This window comes from Euleptes europaea, chromosome 20 (assembly GCF_029931775.1).
Source record: "Euleptes europaea isolate rEulEur1 chromosome 20, rEulEur1.hap1, whole genome shotgun sequence".
NCBI classification, from domain to species: domain Eukaryota; kingdom Metazoa; phylum Chordata; class Lepidosauria; order Squamata; family Sphaerodactylidae; genus Euleptes; species Euleptes europaea.
The window spans coordinates 4,177,853-4,198,623 of record NC_079331.1 but is presented as its reverse complement, the minus strand read 5'-3'; the positions used below and the strand labels follow the sequence as shown (position 1 = coordinate 4,198,623).

General features: G+C 49.2%; 1 protein-coding gene across 1 annotated transcript in view; it reads right to left on the bottom strand.

The window, feature by feature from the left end:
* Positions 1–17,077, bottom strand: part of LINGO1 (leucine rich repeat and Ig domain containing 1) — a 136,362-nt gene extending 119,285 nt beyond the window's left edge. Inside the window, exon 1 of the mRNA XM_056865651.1 lies at positions 17,051–17,077. The gene's annotated coding sequence lies outside the window, so the exon portion shown is untranslated. The remainder of the gene's footprint in view (positions 1–17,050) is intronic.
* Between the last annotated feature and the right edge of the window lie 3,694 nt (positions 17,078–20,771).

The following is a 20,771-nucleotide window of genomic DNA, read 5'->3' as shown; positions in this document are numbered from 1 at the left end:
TGACCCAGCATGGCACAGAGGAGCAAATGGCTGTTAGGACCATTTGTAGTTGCCAGGGAAAAGAGGGAGGGATTTCCCTGCTTCTCGCACCGCTGAAGGGAGGCTCTGGAAATCCTTCCAAAAATACAGAAATATCGTTGCGGTCAGGTCTAGCGCCGATCAGCTCTGGCTACACTGGCTGGCAGGTCCCATACAGGCACTATAGTTGCCACCTCCAGCTTCGGAAATGCTTGGATATTTCTTGGGCAGAGCCTGAGCAAGGGGGGGGGTTTGGGAAGGGGAGGGACTTCCATGACATAGAGTCCAATTAACAAAGGGGCCATTTTCTTCAGGGGAACTGATCTCTATTGGATGGAGATCAGTTGTAATAGCCGGAGATCTAGTACCTGGAGGTTGGCAACCCTATCCCCCAACCCTGTCCAACCCAGGCTCCACCTCCCAAATCTCCAGGAATTTCTCATCTAGGAGCTGGCAACCCTACTCAGGAACATAGGCAGAGGGAAAAACAAGAATCACCTGAAAACAGCGGTGGTATTGCCTGTGTACATTTTTGTTCCAGACCCATTGGTGCGTGCGAATGCGTGCGCCCACCTGAGCAGCAGGCAACAATTGATGCATTCGACAATTCAGGCTCCAGATCAGGGAAAGTTTGTACGGCAGCAAACTCCTGAGTTCTTCTAGCAAACTGTGCTTTGTGGCAGTTTTCCAGTGGTTTTGCAGCACTGCGGGCCAGCGGAAAAGCAAACAGCTCCGGGCTGCAGACAGTTGGCTGTTTATGTGTTGAGGACTCAGGAGGAGCCAGGCCAGATGATAAAGTGGAAACAACCCCCTTTTAAAACGACGTTGTTTTGAATTCCCCTCTCAACATTTCCAGACATATTAGTAAAACAGTTCTTAAGCACTAGGGTTGCCAACCTCCAGGTAGTAGCTGGAGATCTCCTGCTATTACAACTGATCTCCAGCCGATAGAGATCAGTTCACCTGGAGAAAATGGCTGCTTTGGCAATTGGACTCTTTGTCATGGAAGTCCCTTTCCTTCCCAAACCCTGCCCTCCCCAGGCTCCACCCCAAAAACCTCTCGCCGGTGGCGAAGAGGGACCTGGCAACCCTATTAAGCACTGAAGTTTCTTAAACTGTTGGGTTGCCAGCTCCGGGTTGAAAAATACCTGGAGATTTGGGCGTGGAGCCTGAGGAGGGCGGGGTTTGGAGAGGGGAGGGACTTCAATGGGGTACGATGCCATAGAGTCCACCTTCCAAAGCAGCCATTTTCTCCAGGGGAACTGACCTCTGTCGCCTGGAGATCAGTTGTAATCCCAGGAGATCTCCAGACACCACCCAAAGGTGGTGAGAGCAACTCAGCACAGCAGATATATGCCTGCCTGGGATCTGTAGGGTTACCAACCTCATGGCAGGACGTGGCGTTTTCCTGGTATTATCACTTTACTCCAGTCTCATGGCAGGACGTGGTGTTTTCCTGGTATTATCACTGATACTCCAGAGATCAGTTCTGATTGTGAGTGTTGAACAAGTGTCCCCTGAGGAAGACGTCGTCGAAACAGGGCTATAGCCGGATCCCCGGATGGGCTCACTTCGGCTGGCTCTTATGAAGAGCTGGGGATGCTGAATCTTTACTGAAGATCTGAGGCACAATCTTTTGCACTCTAAGAGGACACTGGCTGTTACCGCACTAGGTATTCCCAGCGATGTATCAAGAGTTTGGAAATGTTATAAAAAAACATCGCTTTAAAAGGGTTTTTGGATGCCACGGCTAAACAATGGTTGGTAGACGTCTTCACAGCTAAAGGGGCCAAACAGTTTCAAACTCTTAATACAGTTTCAAACTCTTAATACATCGGTGGGAATACATAGAAAGTGCAAACAGTATTTTTTGTAACATTTCCAAACTCTTAATACATCGCTGGGAATACCTAGTGCGGTAACAGCCATCGTCTTCATTGTTGCTCCAGAGGATCACTGGTTCGACTGGAACTTTGTGACCCTTTTGAATTATTGGAATTTTTGTTACATGTATAGTGGTTGTGTATGGTGATGTTTTTCTGTCTTCATGTACTGTTAAAGATTGTCCCGGTATGTTACGTGTGAATGTGCTGCAAGTTTATGATATTGTTTTGCCACGTTCGTACTGCTGTTCATTGTGTTGAGCTTACATTACAGCAGGCTAACCTCATTATTTGTAACCACTCAAAGGATGGCAACCCTGTCCCAGAGTGAAGCTTGTTGGTTTTTAAGGTGCTGTGAAGCACTTTTTGTTTCTTCCTGCAACAGGCTCCCTCAGCGATCCCGCTGGATTTTATGCGCACCCAAGCTTCAGAATTTTCGGCAATGCGACGCAAACGTGCAGGAGGGGGCCTCGGCAAATATGGAAGCCGTTCTCTGAAGGGAGAAGGTTTGGGAAGCCTTTTTGGTGTGCTATAACACAAGCATCTATCGGGAAAGAGAACAAGACTGTCATTTTCTCACACACCCGTGCACAAGTAATTGGCCCACCTGCGCCATCGCACATGAAAAATTGCATATGCGCGCCCTCGTACGTGGCAATTCTCATAACCTGATATGTGTTCTTGTGCACACACAAACACACAGAGTCTTCCTTTCTGCTCAGCCCAAGAAATATCGATTCCTCCTTCCCCCCCCCCCCCGGTAATATTTTGCTTGACTGAACAGATTTAGAATCGAGGAGATAGACTCTGCCAGGAGACCAAAAAGCATCTTTAGTTCCATGGTTTAAGGAGCCTTGGAGCAGGTTTTTCTTATTTCAAAATACCAGTGTATTTAAAGTGACACCTGGGGGGAACAGAAGAAGCGCACCTGGAGCAAAGGGGGGCGTGCCTTTCTGCTGGTAGCAAGATATGGGGCCTTCAGTGCCGTGAGGGCCATTTTCCCCTCCATTTCGCAGAAGCGTCAGGGCAACACTCTAGGATTCTCCTAAAACATGATGGTTTACCATAGAATTCTGGAAGAGTCCTAGAACATCACCCTGATGCAATGGCATCAGCCATTGTGCTGGAAGTGACGTCATGGCTAGGGTTGCCAGGTCCCTCTTCACCACCGGCGGGAGGTTTTTTGGGGGGAGCTTGAGGAGGGTGGGGTTTGGGGAAGGGAGGGACTTCAATGCCATAGAGTCCAATTGCCAAAGCGGCCATCTTCTCCAGGGGAACTGATTTCTATCAGCCGGAGATCAGCTCTAATAGCAGGAGATCTCCAGCTGGTACCTGGAGGTTGGCAACCCTAGTCATGGCATCAGAGCAACCCCTATTCCCTCCCCCATTCCCCCTGGCACCCTCTTTATAAAAATTGGGGATAGAATTACATTGGCATAGAAATGGCTTAGACAAACAAAGAATGAAAAGCCACCTCGCCATCATTTCCCGACTGTAAATCTCTCTCATTAGCCATTCGCAGAGCTTCTGTGATGTCACGCAATGTTGCCGGCCGAGGGAACCAATGGGAGAAAGGAAGGCAAGAAAGTGGTAAAGAGGCAGGGATGCCAGATCTCTCTTCCCCACCGGCGGGAGGTTTTTTGGGGGGAGCTTGAGGAGGGCGGGGTTTAGGGAAGGGAGGGACTTCAATGCCATAAAGTCCAATTGCCAAAGCGGCCCTTTTCTCCAGGGGAGCTGACCTCTATCGACTGGAGATCAGTCGTAATAACAGGAGATCTCCAGCTAGTACCTGGAGGTTGGCAACCCTATAAAGAGGGAGCGGATGAATTTTCTCGTCGCACCTTGGAATAACTACTGAAATCTTTGCCGGCAGCTCTCTGCTTTAAATAGATACATTAATAACAGCATGGAGCTTTCAAATGGAAAGAGCGGCTTCATTTAAATAACTCTGTAAGCAATGCAGATGAATCCGCTCTAATCTTGCGGTATCCAACCAAAATATCTCTGGGCTTCATATTCTGGGCTCTTTAATAGCAAATTTTGGAAGAGAGTCGTTTGAGCAACGGCAGGAACTGCAACTCCACTAACACAATGCTTCAGCGGCGACAACATCCCACAAATAGTTCAACAACAAGCAACAGGGCCGCTTTCTGATCACATCCTTAAATCTGAAGCCCAGCTTTGCCTACCCTTAAAATACTTTTAAAAGCCAGTGTGGTGTAGTGGTTAGCGTGTCAGACTAGAATGTGGGGCGGAGCCTGAGGAGGGCGGGGTTAGGGGAAGGCAGGGACTTCAATGCCATAGAGTCCAATTGCCGAAGCGGCCATTTTCTCCAGGGGAACCGATCTCTGTTGCCTGGAGATCAGTTGCAAAAGTGGGAGATCTCCAGCCACCACCTGGAGGTTGGCAGCCATAGCCCAGGGAAGAATGCATTCCAAAAGACATCTCATTGCCGGCGGATGTGTAGGGTTGCCAACGTCCAGGTCCTAGCTGGAGATCTCCTGCTATGACAACTGATCTCCAGCCGATAGAGATCGGTTCCCCTGGAGAAAACGGCCGCTTTGGCCATTGGGCTCTATGGCATTGCAGTCCCTCCCCTCCCCAACCCCTCCCTCCTCAGGCTCCACCCCCAAAACCTCCCATCGGTGGTGAAGAGGGACCTGGCAACCCTACAGATGGAACCGAAGGCTATTGGATCTCTTATTGTCTTGCTTTTAGTTGTAATAGCAGGTGATCTCCAGCTAGCACCCGGAGGTTGGCAACCCTACCCCACCTGTAGGCTGGCAACCCTAGGGGAAACCCTGAGAAACCCACGGTCCTTGGCTTCGGTGCCTTCGCCACCGTCCGCACCCTCTCCGATCCGTCCCATCGCAAGCAACTTCCTGCCTTGCAGCATGAACACGCCGGCCTGCGGAGCTCTTGTTCTGCTCCAGCCCTCGGAACGAAGGGTCCCCATTGATGGCAAAGCACCACCCAGGGGCCCGTTACAGGCATTCAGAGCAGCAGATGCAGATCAGGGCTCCGTCTTTATGAATATGGATCCACGCAGCTCTCAGCCAGCCCCTGGGCCCCGTCGCTCTGTTAAGCTACCAATTGAAGGGGAAGGGAAGCGACTGGCTGGAATTAAGGGCTAATTTGTCTCCAGCCTTTCGCTCCTTTTTTTTTTTTTTTACCTCTTCTCTACTTGGGTCTGAACGCAGACTCAGACAGGAACGAGCCCAGAGGAGCTAATTTTGGCACACGTTCTCCTCCGGGGTATGGTGGGTTGCTAGGGTTGCCAACTTCCAGGTACTAAGCAAATAGAGACACTTCTGTGTACCATGAAGTTACAATCCAAAAAAACACACACACAGAGTCTGGTTTAAGTATAAACCCCAATATACAAGGTAACAACTATATTGCTACAAAATCCTCACATGTAGAAAAAACAATAATGAGAGACTACTATTTCCAATAACAGGTAAGTATTGTGTGTGTGTGTGTGTGTGTGTGGCCATTTATTCATGGAAGGTTTTGCATTGGATTTGTCACTCTATAGATGCACATTTTCCCCATCTGAATTCTCAAAACTCTGCATGGCGGCTTATTGTTGAGTTTTGAGAATATGGATGGGGAAAAAGTGCATCTAAAGAGTGGCAAATCCAATACAAAACCTTCCATGAGTAAATGGCCTGTGTGTGTGTGTGTGTGTGTGTGTGTGTGTGTGTGTGTGTGTGTGTTAAGTGCCGTCAAGTCACTTCCGACTCATGGCGACCCTATGAACGAAAGTCCTCCAAAATGTCCTATCTTTGACAGCCTTGCTCAGATCTTGCAAATTGAAGGCTGTGGCTTCCTTTATTGAGTCCATCCATCTCTTGTTGGGTCTTCCTCTTTTCCTGCTGCCCTCAACTTTTCCTAGCATGACTGTCTTTTCCAGTATTGTGTAACATACAATATTTCAATCAAGTACTGATCTTAAATATGTCTTAAATATGCCTTTTGTTTTCTTTCAGATGTCAGGCAGAAGAGGAAGACGATGGTTTCAGTTCTTCTTCAGTTCCTCCGGCTAGTCAGATTTCACGAGAGTTTAGGGTTCCCCTTTGGGATACCCTTGTGACTAACAGGTGGAAGGCAGATAAGATGTAACTGTTGCTACCCATAGGGAGTTCATGAAAATTAGACTATTAAGAAATAATACCAACAGAGTTTTGAAGGTGTCCGAGGAGGAACTGAAGAAGAACTGAAACAATCGTCTTCCTCTTCTGCCTGGCATCTGAAAGAAAACAAAAGACATATTTAAGACATATTTAAGATCATTACTTGGTTGAAATATTGTATGTTACACAGTACTTACCTGTTATAGGAAATAGAAGTCTCTCTTTATTGTTGGTGTTTCTTTCTACATGGTTTTTTCTATATGTGTGGAGATTGTAGCAATATAGTTGTTACCTGAAGGTTGGCCACCCTACCTGGGCCAGATAGAAGACAAGGAGTTCGCCTTCTGCCCCGGCATACGCAGGAGAGCAGAGGCCTCTGACTTTAAGGATTCTGGTTGGGAGAACTTCCTGATAGGTTGCCCGGTTCCTCTTCATTATTGGTGGGAGAATTTGGGGGGGCAGAGCCTGAGGAGGGTGGGGTTTGGGGAGGGGAGGGACTTCAATGCCATAGAGTCCAATTGCCAAAGCGGCTATTTTCTCCCGGTGAACTGATATCCCTATCGGCTGGAGATCAGTTGTAATAGCAGGAGATCTTCTGCTATTACCTGGAGGTTGAGCAACCCTAACTCCAAACCGGAGTCTGGAATCTACCGCGTAAAACCTGGACCGGTCCTGAAACCGTTCCATTAAAAAAAAAATTAAAAGCGGCAATAAGGAGCTCCAAAGCCACAGTCTGAAAATATTACAATGCACCCTACCATCCCCCCACCCCCTCCCCAAACGGCTAGATGACGGAAAGGTGTTAAGTCTCTTTCTTGGATGTCAAATTGACACCATTTGCTACAAGCGCCTGGCAAAGAATGCAAATCATCCCCTTGTGTACATTTTCCTTTGCCCTGGGGCTTTGCATTAAAAGCTTTTCATTGGCTCCCGGCACTTTGGGGGCTCTTTGATGTGTCTTCCTTGCCGTGTTTGATGTACATCCTCTCTTGTCCCTGCAAATCTTGCTCGCTCCCCCCTAGCGGTCTCTAATCAATGTCTCATCCCTTGGGCTTGGGGAGGGCTGTTATTATTCTCTATCCACAGGTAGAATTCATCCGGCTTCCATCTAAGCGGTTGCGATTTTCAAAACCTTGGGGAGGCGGGGAGGGAGGAAGGGGAGGGGATTGTGGTCCCCGGCCGAAATTAATAGTGACTTGACGTCTAAACCTCCAGGTGGCTTTGAGCTTCTCAACCGGCGTGTCCAAAATCACACCGAGGAGCGGAGTTCAAAGTCAGGGAGCTGAGATTTAATGGATGGAGCTGCTGCTGGGACTGTGCAAGAGGAGTGCGGGGAATACAAAGCAGAGCTGAGGCTCGGGACCTGGACTTCAACATCAGAGCACTGGCATGAAAAAAGGTGATAACGGTCCACATGCCTCTGGTAATGTCCAAAGTACATTTTCTTTGTCACTGAACTGTAACTTTCAAGCCCTTAACAGTCTGGAACCCTCATATGGTGGACTCTGATCTGGAAAACCAGGTTTGATTCCTCACTCATCCACATGAAGCCCGCTGGGTGACCTTGGGCTAGTCACAGCTCTCTCAGCCCCACCTCCCTCGCAGGGTGTCTGTTCTGGGGAGGAGAAGGTGACTGTGAGCTGGTTTGATTCTTCCTTAAGTGGTAGAGAAAGTTGGCATATAAAAACCAACCCTCCTCCTCCTCTTCTTAACTCTCCCCCAAATCAAAATGGGTGAATATATAGTGTAGCCCTAGAATATACTCTCAGAATTAAATAAATCAATTTCCTCTCTTTGTTTTCATTCTCCGTTCTCTCTCTGAGGCTATGAGTAAGTACTAACCTGACAGTAGGAGGGTGGAACATGAAATAATATTATAAAAACCAACTCTTCTTCTCCTTCTTCTCCTTCTACTACTACTACTACTACTACTACTACTACTACTACTTATCTACGGGACCGCCTCTCCCGTCATAGCACCCACTCTCCCTTGGGTCAACCTCTAGGGGCCTCTTGCAGGTGCCCGGCCCAGGATGGCTCAGTTAGCTGTCACTAAGGGAAGGGCCTTCTCAGTTGTGGCCCCGAGTTCAATTCCTGACATCTCCAGTCAGGCAATCGGGTAGCAGGTGATGTGAAAGACCTCAGCCTGAAACCTCGGAGAGCAGCTGCTGGTCAAAGCAGACAATGCCGACCGTGAGAGATCAGTGGTCTGTCCCGATATAAGGCAGCTTCACGTGTAGCATGTTCTTCCGGCATTTTATACCTGGATCTGCCAGCGCATGGATCGATAAATCTGTTTAAACCCCTTAAACACGAATCTCACAGGGTTTTTTTGTCAGTCCCAGAAGAGATGGAGCAAATGATTGGTGTCTCCATTTCCTCCCCCCCCCCTCTGCCCCACCCGGCTTTGAATTCTGGCATCGATGTGCTCATCTCTCCCATTTTCCTACCGAGATGCTCTGAGCTCAGAGTCATGGGTTCTGGCACATTTATTGTATAATATATGAACTCGGGCTGATTTTATAAGCCTCCCCTGACTCTGATCATATTGTAATTCTAAACAGGCCTAAACTCATTTAAATCCTAATAAAAACACTGCCCTGCATTTGCATTAGCTCCTCTGCAGGTCCCCGCAGCTGCCGTGACAAGCAGTTCCTCTGGAATTGATAAAGCTTAGGACTTTGTGTACCGGAAAACTATCTTTCATAGACTGGGAAGATACCCAAGTTTAATGGTGTGGTAGTGTGAGTGTGTGGGGGAAGTACTCCTTACTGGTTTTGAAGGGGATGCAGGAGGTGTTCAAACTAGCCAAGCAAAATGCAGCCATTGTCTTCCAAGCACAGGAAGAAAAAGAAGAAGAGTTATGACACAGCACGAGGGGCGCAGCCACAAAATGGCTGCCATCAGTGGGCTGCCCCAGGGGGTTTGTGGCTCAGTGGGTAGAGCATCCGCTTGGCATGCAGAAGATCCCAGGTTCAATCCCCGGCATCTCCAGTTAAAGGGACCAGGCAAGTAGGTGATGTGAAAGACCTCCACCTGAGACCCTGGAGAGCTGCTGCCGGTCTGAGTAGACAATACTGACTTTGATGGACCCAGGGACTGATTCAGTAGAGGACAGCTTCATGTGCTCATGTGAGGGTCAGGGCTGAGTGTGTGTGACTGGCCCAAGGTCACCCAGCAAGCTTCCATGGCACGAGTGGGGATTTGAACCTGGGTTTCCCAGGTCCTAGTTCGACACCTTAACCCAAGGGCGTCAAACTCATTTGTCACGAGGGCTGGATATGACATAAATGATTGGGCCGGGCCGGGCTTCATCAGCCCAGATCGGGACTGGGGTGCGTGCGGCTGCCTCAGCTGCCTCGCGGGCCGGATAAAAGCTCTCAAGGGGCCGGATCTGGCCCGCGGGCCGTATGTCTGACACCCCTGCCTTAACCATTACACACGCTGGCCTCCCCTCATGCCTCCCCCAATATCCCTCTCCCCTTTTGTGACCCATAGTCACCAGGGTTTTGCATCCTCGTTGCCCTTTTCTACTCCTCTCCTCCGAAGCCCAGAGTTCACCCGCTCCCCGCTCAACCTCCCCTGTCTCCCACCAGGTGCCCTCCTCCTCCGGCTCCCTACAAAGCCCCCTCCGCGTCTGCATTATTTGCGCTGGCATTAATAAGCCCCCGGGAAACAATGAGATTATGAGCTATGCCTTCGCGGCGCTAGAATTACTAATTATTGCCGAGATAAATGGGAATATCAATGATGAAAGTCAATATTATTGTCTCCTTTGTTCCTGCTCGTTTTTACTTGGAGATGAAAAGAGCACAGAGTCCCGTCTCACCAGGATGTGGCGGAGAGCTGGAACGGTTCCTACTGGCAGGGGCGCACAGCAGAGAAAAAAAGAAGCCACGATAAGAAATCATATTACACATATGCTTGCAAAAGCCGCTTTAAATCAAACGCTCGCGCCAACGCCATTGTCTTTGATTAATTCATTGAAAAGGAAGATGCTGCCTTTGCCTCATCGGAGGCTTAAGAGAGTCTGCTGGGCTTCCCAAATAAGGGGAGGGGAAGCGCGTGCCAAAATCGCGCACCGCTGCCATGCTCCCAAATTGGGCTGGATCCGTTCCCACAGGAAATTAATACACCAAATATCGAGAAGGATACGTATTACGTTTCTTTAAAAAATCTTCTGCAGTTCCTCTGGGGAGCTCGCAACTAGGGTTGCCAGCTCCGGGTTGGGAAATAACTGGAGATTTGGGGACGGAGCCTGAGCAGGGAAGGGTTTGGAGAGGGGAGGGGCATCGATGCCATAGAGTCCAATTGCCAAAGAGGCCATTTTCTCCAGGGGAACTGATCTCTATTGGCTGGAGATCAGTTGTAATAGTGGGAGAACTCTAGCTAGTACCTGGAGGTTGACAACCCTATCTCTGCTGCTTCTCGTTCACTCAACCCTCTATTTTCTTCTGGGGGTTTTAGGTTTGGGTGTGGGGAGCGCCTGGATTTCTTCCAGAAGAAAAGGCAGAGCTATGGAGGAGGGTGGCTGTTGGTCAGCGGCCCGGCACCTGTTTGTCATGCGGAAGCACCCAAGTTCAATCGTTAGGGTTGCCAGGTCCCTCTATGCCACTGGCGGGAAGTTTTTGGGGCAGAGGCTGAGGAGGGCGGGGTTTTGGGAGGAGAGGGACTTCGATGCCCTAGAGTCCAATTGGCAAAGCGGCCATTTTCTCCACGGGAACTGATCTCTGTCGGCTGGAGATCAGTTGTAATAGCAGGAGATCTCCAGTCACCGCCTGGAGGTTGGCAACCCTACTCACAACTGCACTATGAGCCCAGTTAGGCAAATAGGAAGGGCTACAGGCCTAACATCACCCCATGAGCGTCCTGGGTGTGTTGGGATTCGGTCCTGGGTGACTCTGATCACATGAACACATGTAGCTGCCTTATACTGAATCAGATCCTGGGTCCATCAAAGTCAGTATTGTCTGCTCAGACAGGCAGCGGCTCTTCAGGGTCTCAGGCAGGGGTCTTTCACCTCACCTACCTGCCTAGTCCCTTTAACTGGAGATGCCAGGGATTGAACCTGGGACCTTCTGCATGCCAAGCAGATGCTCTGCCACTGAACTAAGGCCCCTCCCCACATGATTCTGCCTTCTACTGAATCAGACCATCGGTCCATCAAGGTCAGTATTGTCTACTCTGACTGGCAGCAGCTTCCCAGGGTCTGAGCCAGAGGTCTTTCACATCACCTACTGCCTGATCCTTTCAACTGGAGATGCCGGGGATCGAACCTGGGACCTTCTGCATGCAAAACGGATACAAACCACTTTGCTCTGCTCATAAGCCCTCTTTTTATCCATCCTCTACTGATGAAGGGGAAATAAAAGGGACAGTCTGGTAGGAGTAATTATCCCGGGTTGCGCGTGTTTAAAAAGCGGTGGAACGTCCTGAATATTTCACGGAGGGTAATTTTTTTAAAAGCACTTTGAACGGCCTATCTTCCCTTCTTGGTGCATGTCAGGGTGCAATTAGCCAGAAAGGATCGGCACATAGGCCAAACAACGAACCCACTGCGAACGCAACCGCTTTGTGGTCTTCTCCGCAGCAGCTCTTTCCCCTCGTTTAACATTAAAGTGACATCCCAGGCTGAGTGAGCAAGATAACTACCTTCCTCTTCAGAGACGGGAGTTCACCGCCCAATTGGCAGAGGGGAAAGAAACTTAGGATGATTTTCAGTCTTGGCTGCATTAAACCCGAATCTTCTGGAGGGTCGGTCGCTGGAAAATTAAAGGTCTCTGTCCTCTCCCTCCCCACACGCTATGCGGAATTCAGATATTCTGGAGAGTTATTTTACAAAGAAGAAGAAGAAGAAGAAGAAGAAGAAGAAGAAGAAGAAGAAGAAGAAGAAGAAGAAGAAGAAGAAGAAGAGTTGTTTTTTATATGCTGACTTTCTCTACCACTTAAGGAAGAATCAAACCGGCTTACAATCACCTTCCCTTCCCCTCCCCGCAACAGACACCCTGTGAGGTAGGTGGGGCTGAGAGATTGTAACTAGCCCCAGGTCACCCAGCTGGCTTCATGTGTAGGAGTGGGGAAAACCAACCCGGTTCACTAGATTAGCCTCCGCCTCTCATGTGGAGGAGCGGGGAATCAAACCCTGTGAGGTAGATGGGGCTGAGAGGGCTCTAACAGAGCTGTGACTAGCCCAAGGTCACCCAGCTGGCTTCATGTGGAGGAGTGGGGAAAACCAACCCGGTTAACCACAGCAACTTTCATGGATGGAAATTCCTGACCTTCTCTTGGCAAGGTGAGGAGGGGGATGAAGTGGGATTTCTGTAGTGAGACAGGGAGAATTGCCCCAAATTGCCCTTCCATCTTCTATTGGCGGAAGGAAGTGCCTTCTGCAAATGGAAATGAAGAGTAGGATCTAAGCCATTTCAAACAAATGATGTAATCACCAGCAGAATCTTGCTTTTTTGGCAAAGCATTCAGCTATCCAACCCTGAAAAAAGAGAAATACTAACTGTGAAAATGAACGTGAATTTGCATGGTTGGTTTTGGCTCAACATCATTACCCTAGAGTTTATTTGCATTCATTTCAACTTCCTGATAGGTTGCCAGGTCCCTCTTTGCTACCGGCGGGAGGTTTTTGGGGTGGAGCCTGAGAAGGGCGGGGTTTGGGGAGGGGAGGGTCTTCAATGCCATAGAGTCCAATGGCCAAAGCGGCCATTTCCCCCAGGGGAACTGATCTCGATCAGCTGGAGATCAGTTGTAATAGCGGGAGATCCCCAGCTAGTACTTGAAAGCTGGCAACCGTATTGATACTTAGAGGAAATTTGAAGAAATTGCAGAGCCTTCTTGTCTTTGTCAGGCGGATATTTATTCATCCTTCAAGGAAACTAAAAAAAACAAAAAAACATTTACTTTCTTACCACGGAGTACTCTGTGATCAGTACTTTCTGTAAGTAGCGGAGGCCTTATTTTTATTCTTATTTTAATTTTTCTTCCCCCACAACCTTCCTGCCAGCGCCTGGTAACGCTACCTCTAGATGTGAGGCAAGCCCAAAATCTGCCTTGGCTAAGGCAAGAAGTTGTCTTTTCCACATTGATTTTTTTTTCTTTCTTTCTTTGCAGAGACAACTCTGAAATGAAGTTATTGGCAGGCGGGATGTTTTCTCCACCTGGCAACTGATACTGTTCGCTCTCCAAGAAAGCGTTGACCTACACGATGATGGGTGATCCCTAGACAGACCCGTTTCTGTAAATGAGCCCTTTCCCTCCTCCCTTGACTGCCAGGCCAGAACTCGCGGCTTCTCTTTCGCTCGTATGTCTTTCTTTCCGCGGCTTCTCTCATTTCAACGACACAGGGCACGTCTCCGGTACAGACTGAAACTGGTTTAATAGTCGAGTCCTTCTCTCCCAGGGAACCCTGGGAGCTACAATTCAGGGAAAATGGGGTACAAATTTCCACCGAGATAAATTCTCAGGATTCCTCGGTAGGCGCAGAGAGAGAGGGTTCCTTCATCTCTGACCTACATAGTAAGAAAGGAGAATACTTTCCGACACACCCTTTTATAGTAGGGTTGCCAACCTCCAGGTATTAGCTGGAGATCTCCTGCTATTACAACTGATCTCCAGCCGCTAGAGATCAGTTCACCTGGGGGAAATGGCTGCTTTGGAAATTGGACTCTATGGCATTGAAGCCCCTCCTTTCCCCAGACCCCGCCCTCCTCAGGCTCCACCCAAAAAACCTCCTACCAATGGTGAAGAGGGACCTGGCAACCCTATTTTATAGTGTCTATGTGTGCACACTATTCCAAATCACCAGTTACTATACTGTTTTAGATTGTAATGGCCTATGGCCTTATACAATAAACTTGACTTGACTTGACTATTCCAAATCCCGTCATCATCACTGACGCCAACCCTGGCGCCCCTGAAGAGCGAAAAACCAAGCGTAGCTCAGGTGGACGGAAACGCTCCCTGGCCGCAACGTTCCACATGACCAGTCCAGAAGGTCTTCTGAAGTTACAACACAACATAGTCCTTTGGCAAAGCTAAGTCAAGGTTATCTTGGTCCATTTTGCCAATGCACCCACTCCTCCTCAGGCCGAATCTGGGAGTCAGCTTGGACTGGCAGCAGATCTGGATTTTTTGACCATAACTCTTGCTCAAAAGGACTTCCCGAGCTCATGCTTCCTCCACAACGGGAAAGCAATGACACAGCCATCTGAGCGCCCGTGTGTGTCTTCGCCCATCTGTGTCATTCTGCTGAGTTGGAATCCTCCACCGGCTCCTCTCGTATGCAATCGCCCCTTTGTCCCTTTGCTATGGGCCGGGCTGGCCCAATTAGGGCACGACCCAGAAATAGCAGACACGCACCCGCACGAGTTGAAGTGACAATCCCAAGAATCCTGCCATCTGCTAAGTATGATAATGATGAAGTGTGGAGATGATCGGCGATCATTACTCCTCTTCCCGATGGCGTCTGCACATCAAATACACTCCATCATGCTGATCACAGCGGCAGAAGGTGTCGCGGGGAGAAACGAGAACGTGAAAAATGACTGGAAGGGTAACTCCACGAGGATACCAGCGAGGCAAGAAGAGGCCCCCGAACTGTTACAGGAAAGCACCCAAATGGCTTTCCCGTCGGCTCACCAATGAGCTGGACTAGATCCACTGGTTCGAGACGAGCCTAACCAGGGGCAGTTGGATAATTGATATGAGAACCCAATTACTGCTATCTTGAGTCTATCATATTCTTCTGCTTGGTAAGTTAAAGGTAAAGGTAGTCCCCTGTGCAAGCACCGGGTCATTACTGACCCATGGGGTGACGTCACATCACAATGATAAGAAGAAGAAGAAGAAGAAGAAGAAGAAGAAGAAGAAGAAGAAGAAGAAGAAGAAGAAGAAGAAGAAGAAGAACACGACGACGACGACTAGGAAAACTGTGTTTAGGAGGTGGTTTGCCATTGCCTTCCCCAGTCGCCTACACTTTACCCCCAGCAAGCTGTTTAGTTTGCTGGTAAATTCTGCATTATACATAGTCTAAAGGCGTTCAATCCCCCTGAGCAAAAATAAATAAATTGTGGGATTCTTATCAATGTTCAGTCGGCTTCCTCAAAACTCCTGTATTTCCCCTTTGGTTTGAAGGTAGAAGAAGAAGAGTTGGTTTTTATATGCTGACTTTCTCTACCTCTTAACTCTACCTCTTAACTCAAACCGGCTTATAATAACCGTCCCTTCCCCTCCCCACAACAGACACCCTGTGAGGTCGGTGGGGCTGAGAGAGCTCTAGCCCAAGGTCATCTAGCTGGGTTCATGTGTAGGAGTGGGGAAACCAACCCAGTTCACCGGATTAGCGTCCGCTGCTCATGTGGAGGAGTGGGAGAATCAAACCCGGTTCTCCAGATCAGAGTCCATCACTCCAAACCACTGCTCTTAACCATAGGACATAGTGTTAAGAAGAAAAGCATTTGTTTACAGTCCCTAGTTTCTAAACTCAGTCTTGATTTAGGACATTGCCTTGTTGCCACATGGTACCATCGAACCCACCCCATGGAATCTGAGGTCCAACGCAGGACATTCCTAGAGTCTCACCCTAGGAAGGCTGATAACATCACCCCACATCAAATGTTTCCGGAGATCCCAGAGCCTTTCACCGACATGCCGTGGGAAGAGACCCCTTGAATCACCCTGATGTTTTTCATTAAAGACCTCAATTCCCTTCTGTCTTGAGAGATCCCTTTTGTTCCCTCCGGAGGACTGTCGTGCTGGGAAATTGCCTCAGTCCCAGTCAGCTCTGATGTTTGCTGTCTCGCGCGCCGCCTGTATCAAACTGACAGTTCGCAGATTTGAGTCTGGGATTCGGGATGTACAGTACAAGCTGCAACCTGCTCCTGTCTCTTCCGAGAGTCCCGGAGAGAAGGAGCTCGGGGAGGCAGGCCCAGCCTCGTCCAGGAGCAGAGAAGGACGGGTTGTGACTGTAACAGGGATCACTCTCATAGCCTGGTGACGGGAGGCCCGCCGGCTGTTTGGTCTCGGACAAACCCCACTCCGCAACGAACTCCCCCGTCTCGAGGCATGCCGAATAGAATGCAACAAAAAGCAACAGGCGATGCTCCAGGGGCCATACTTGCTCACTCAAATGTTCAAATACAAAATAAATAGTACGTAGAAAGCGGTGCTGTGATTTCTCTTGGAACCAACCGAGATCTTGCCCAACTCTTCCTTGGGAAGAGTCTCCTACTTACAATGCAAGAGCAACCCTGAGAATCCTCTTTGAACATTTATCATCATGAATCATAATATAATTTATCCTTGAACTGCCATTATAAACAAGAGTTACAGCATTCGACATTTACTTAAGTCAGCGGATTTAGAAAGATGTCTCTAGGCTTGCCTCTTGGCTGAGGGTGACAGGCCCACAGCTTCAAGGGCCCGTTGGGCTCTACACTCCAGCAGGAGCCAAAAGTGGGGGCTAGGAGTGACGTCATGCGATTGCGCATCAGCTTTGGACCCAGAAGAGATGCCACAATGGTCTAGGGATTCGCCCATTTCTATGGTAAAAACCATAGAGATGGGTGAATTCCTAGAGCACACCCAAAATATGCCTGAGATCTGGCCACCCTAAGTAGGACGAACCTAGACAATTCCCCATCTCCTTGAGGGCCTGTTCCAGCTGAGAGTTCCCACCCCACAGGACAAATTTCAGCACAATCGGTACTTTTTTTAATGCCCGTGAGCTGCTCTAGGAGTCAATTTTGGTTGTGAAGTGGGATGAAGTCGAATAAATATATTTGTATCCTGAGGAAGTACGATCCAGGACATGGCCTCTCCCTTCCCTCTCCCCGAGAAGACATTTTGCTCTCCGTTCCCATTCGTCTCCCACACGGCAAAACCAAAACTGGATCGGGACGTAACACCCGGCACCGTTTTGTTCGGAAGTACAGATGACCCCCCCCAACCACCGCAGCATCACCTACTGCTGCATCGTGCAGGCTTAGCAGAAGAGGATCCACTTACCCAAGTCAGATGGTGTCAGGATGGGGGGGGGTGTTGCTTGGCTTCCAGAATTGCTGCGGGCGATCTCCTCACCTTGCCTTCCCGATCATGCACTAGGAAAAAAGAAGAAGAAAAAAAAAAGACATCACATCCAGAGTTTCCTGGACCACATTGGTTGCATCAGTTATGAAACAGACACAAGCCAACCAGAACCATCCTAAACCCATTTCTCCATCCACATCCAGAAGACACCCCGCACCATCTTGGCTGGTGTCAGAAAGCTTTAGTTAAAGCTATGCATAGAATGGAACACTGATATCAAGAGGAAGGCAACAGTCAGGATTGCACAGGCTACGGCTGGACTACTGCGGCATGCCCTGCGTGGGGCTGCCCTTGAAGGCCATCTGGAAACTACAGCTCGTTTAAAATTTGGAATCCGGGATTAACTGTTTCCATCACGTCAAGCCAACTAGGTAACCAGATTCAATGGCTTCTCATTAGTATCTAGGTTCAATGGAAGGGGCTGATGCTCATCTTTTACACCGTTCGTAACCTGCTTATCTGAAGGACAGTCTCTCCCCCAGGGGAGCCTCCATGCCTACAGTACCTGTTGAAAGTGCTTCTCTTAGGCCATTTATGCAGGGTCAATTTTGATGCTCTCTCAAAGCTCTTTTTTAAAATGCGACCTTTAAAATGCCTATTTATGGTCTCGATGCAAAAAGAGAAATTACCCCCCACACACCCACTCGCCTGCTCCTTCGCGCCTTCGTTTGCATAGCCATTGGCAATGGCCGTTTGCATAGCTAAGCCGCGTTTGTGATTTTTCATGGTTCATTCAGTAAATGCTTCGGTCTGAGGGTGGATGCAAACACAAAAGGTCGTGTTAAAGGGGCTCTTAAGAAATGCGAAGCAGGTATGCGCCGGCTTCGCAGTCACTTCCTGAATGACGGTTCAGCGTGAAAAACTAAAAAAAAAAGACCGAGCATAAATGGCCTTAGAGTAACCTGTTTGACGATGCTCAGTCCCCGTGCCTTCTCTGTGGCCAAATATCCAAGTTAACCCACCACCGTGGGACTCCAGCAGCTATTCGGAGGCGAGCAAATTCAGGGCGGAGGCAGATGTAGAACAAAAACAAACCACACAAAGAACTCTCAAGCTGTTGTACGAGGGCAGCGCATGACAGATGTGAGCATCAGAGGATCCAGCCCCTGGCGGAGGCGCACAACGCGTCCCACAGCACAGACAACCAGCGCTTGCGCTGCCAACTTTCTAGCCTGGGCTACAGTTTTCGAGACGGAGGAGTCTTAACATGCCTTTATTCTTGCCTCGTCATGGCGACAACGGAAAGGTGCCACCATCCAGATAAATGACAGCCTTGATAAGATCAGGCATCTTTGGAGGAGGGAGAAGGAGAGGAGGAAGGCGTATAAATGGAAACGCAGACGGAGAGAACCTTCTTGGCACTCGGAGAATCTGCCAGCCTCGCATTCAAATTCCCAGACAGATGGCACCAGCTTGGAGACTTTACTCCAAGGCGACAAGAAGTTCCAGCCCTAGCAACCAGTATTTCCACGGGCGCACTTCAGTTCATGGCCCGAAATGTGATCAAGGGAAGGAAGGAAGGAGAGGAGCTCAGGTCTCGCTTCGAGCCCATCTTGAATCCTATGGGGAAAGAGAGGGGATAGAGCGAAGAAGAAGAAGAAGAAGAGGAGGAGGAGGAGGAGGAGGAGGAGGAGGAGGAGGAGGAGGAGGAGGAAGAAGAAGAGTTGGTTTTTATATGCCAACTTTCTCTACCACTTAAGGAAGAATCCAACCGGCTTACAATCACCTTCCCTTCCCCTTTCCACAACAGACACCCTGTGAGGTCAGTGGGGCTGAGAGAGCTGTGACTAACCAAAGGTCACTCAGCTGGCTTTGTGTGTAGGAGTGGGGAAACACATCCAGTTCACCATGTTAGCCTCCACCACTCATGTGGAGGAGTGGGGAATCATAGAATCATAGAGTTGGAAGGGACCACCAGGGCCATCTAGTCCAACCCCATGCACAATGCAGGAAACTCACAACTACCTCCCCCCCCCCCACACCCAGTACCCAGAAGATGGCCAAGATGCCCCCCCTCCCATGAACTGCCCAAGTTCATAGAATCAAACCTGGTTGTCCAGATCAGAGTCCACCACTCCAAACCACCGCTCTTAACCCCGACACCACTAGAAGAAGAGTTGGTTTTTATACCCCACTTTTCTCTACCTTTAAGGAGTCTCAGACCGGCTTACAGTCCCCTTCCCTTCCTCTCTCCACCACAGACACCTTGTGAGGGATCACAAGCAAGCACCCTAAGAGTGGTGAGGACAGATAGAGAAACGGGATCTCCACCCCCTTGGCCCCTCCATAACCCTCCATACCACCTGCTAATGTGCAACGTAAGTTCTCAGAAGCATTAACAGTCTCATCTATTATGCTGGCTTAGACTTCCTCAGCATTCTGCTAGTGTGCTGGAGCAAAGCATGGAATTGCTGTCTCACCTCTGGAGGGTTTACCAGACGGGAAGTACTTTGCCTGCTATCTCCCCGAACATCTACAGCTCCCAGAACATCAGTAAACTTCATGACATGGTAGCACCAAATTAGGACTCAGACCTGACGCAGTAGCGGAAAGCAATAAAGGAGACGGGCTTCGCTATGAGTTTCCCGGCACAGAGAGATTGGCTTAAAGTTCCCCTCGGAATTTGCCAGGGGCTAAAGGTTCAGATTTTACAATCCCCCCCTGCCCCGGACCTTTATTATACTTCATTTTGAGAAGGAGAGGAAGATCTACTCTGCTTCTTCTTGGGGGAGAAGATCAGATGTTGGAGGGTGCAGTGGATGAAACCAGAGATTGGAGCAGAGTGGTTGTACAAACTAAGTCCTGGAAGGTTTGGGGGTGAAGTTCCATCATAATTCAACTTTGCATGTAAAATGCCCCAGGTTAGAATCATAGAGTTGGAAGGGACCTCCAGGGTCATCTAGTCCAACCCCCTGAACAATGCAGGAAACCCACAGCTACCTCTTCCTCCCCACTCCCCCAGTGACCCCTGCTCTATGACCAGAAGATGGCAAAAAAAAAAAAAAAAAACCTCCTCCAGGTTCCCTGGCCAAACTGGCCTGGTGGAAAATTTCTTCCTGACCCCAAAGTGGTGGTCCCTGGGCATGTAAGGAAGGGCCACGAGAGCCGAGCACTGACACAACCCTTCCTGCCCTACCTCTCATGATCTTCCTAAGTCCCTCCGCAAGCTTCCTGAAAGGGTAGTGATCTGAGCTTAGAGAGGAAGGCCACAAGAATAGCATTGATGTCATCTGGAAAATTAGGCCCCAGCATCTCCATTCCCTGGGCCTGACCGTGTTGCTACTGTACAAGGACGAGTTAGTTCTCCTTTCCAGATGTGGTGACAAATCTCTTCCAAACCCTCACCATCCCTCAGATGTCGAAGTTGTGAAGGCCACCGGCGTGACCATCGATGGTGTGCTACTGAAACGCCCATCCCTGTGATAATCAGCCTGGTGCCCCAGCTAGAAGGGGGGGCTGGATGGAGAAACTGCCAGTCCACCCCCAGATTTGGAGAAGGTATTCCTGTCTTGGCTCCATCATAAACCAAAAGGGAGACTGCAGCCAAGAAATCAGAAAGAGATGGAGACTGGGAAGGGCAGCCATGAAGGAGCTAGAAAAGATTCTGAAGTGTAAGGATGTGTCACTGGCCACCAAGATC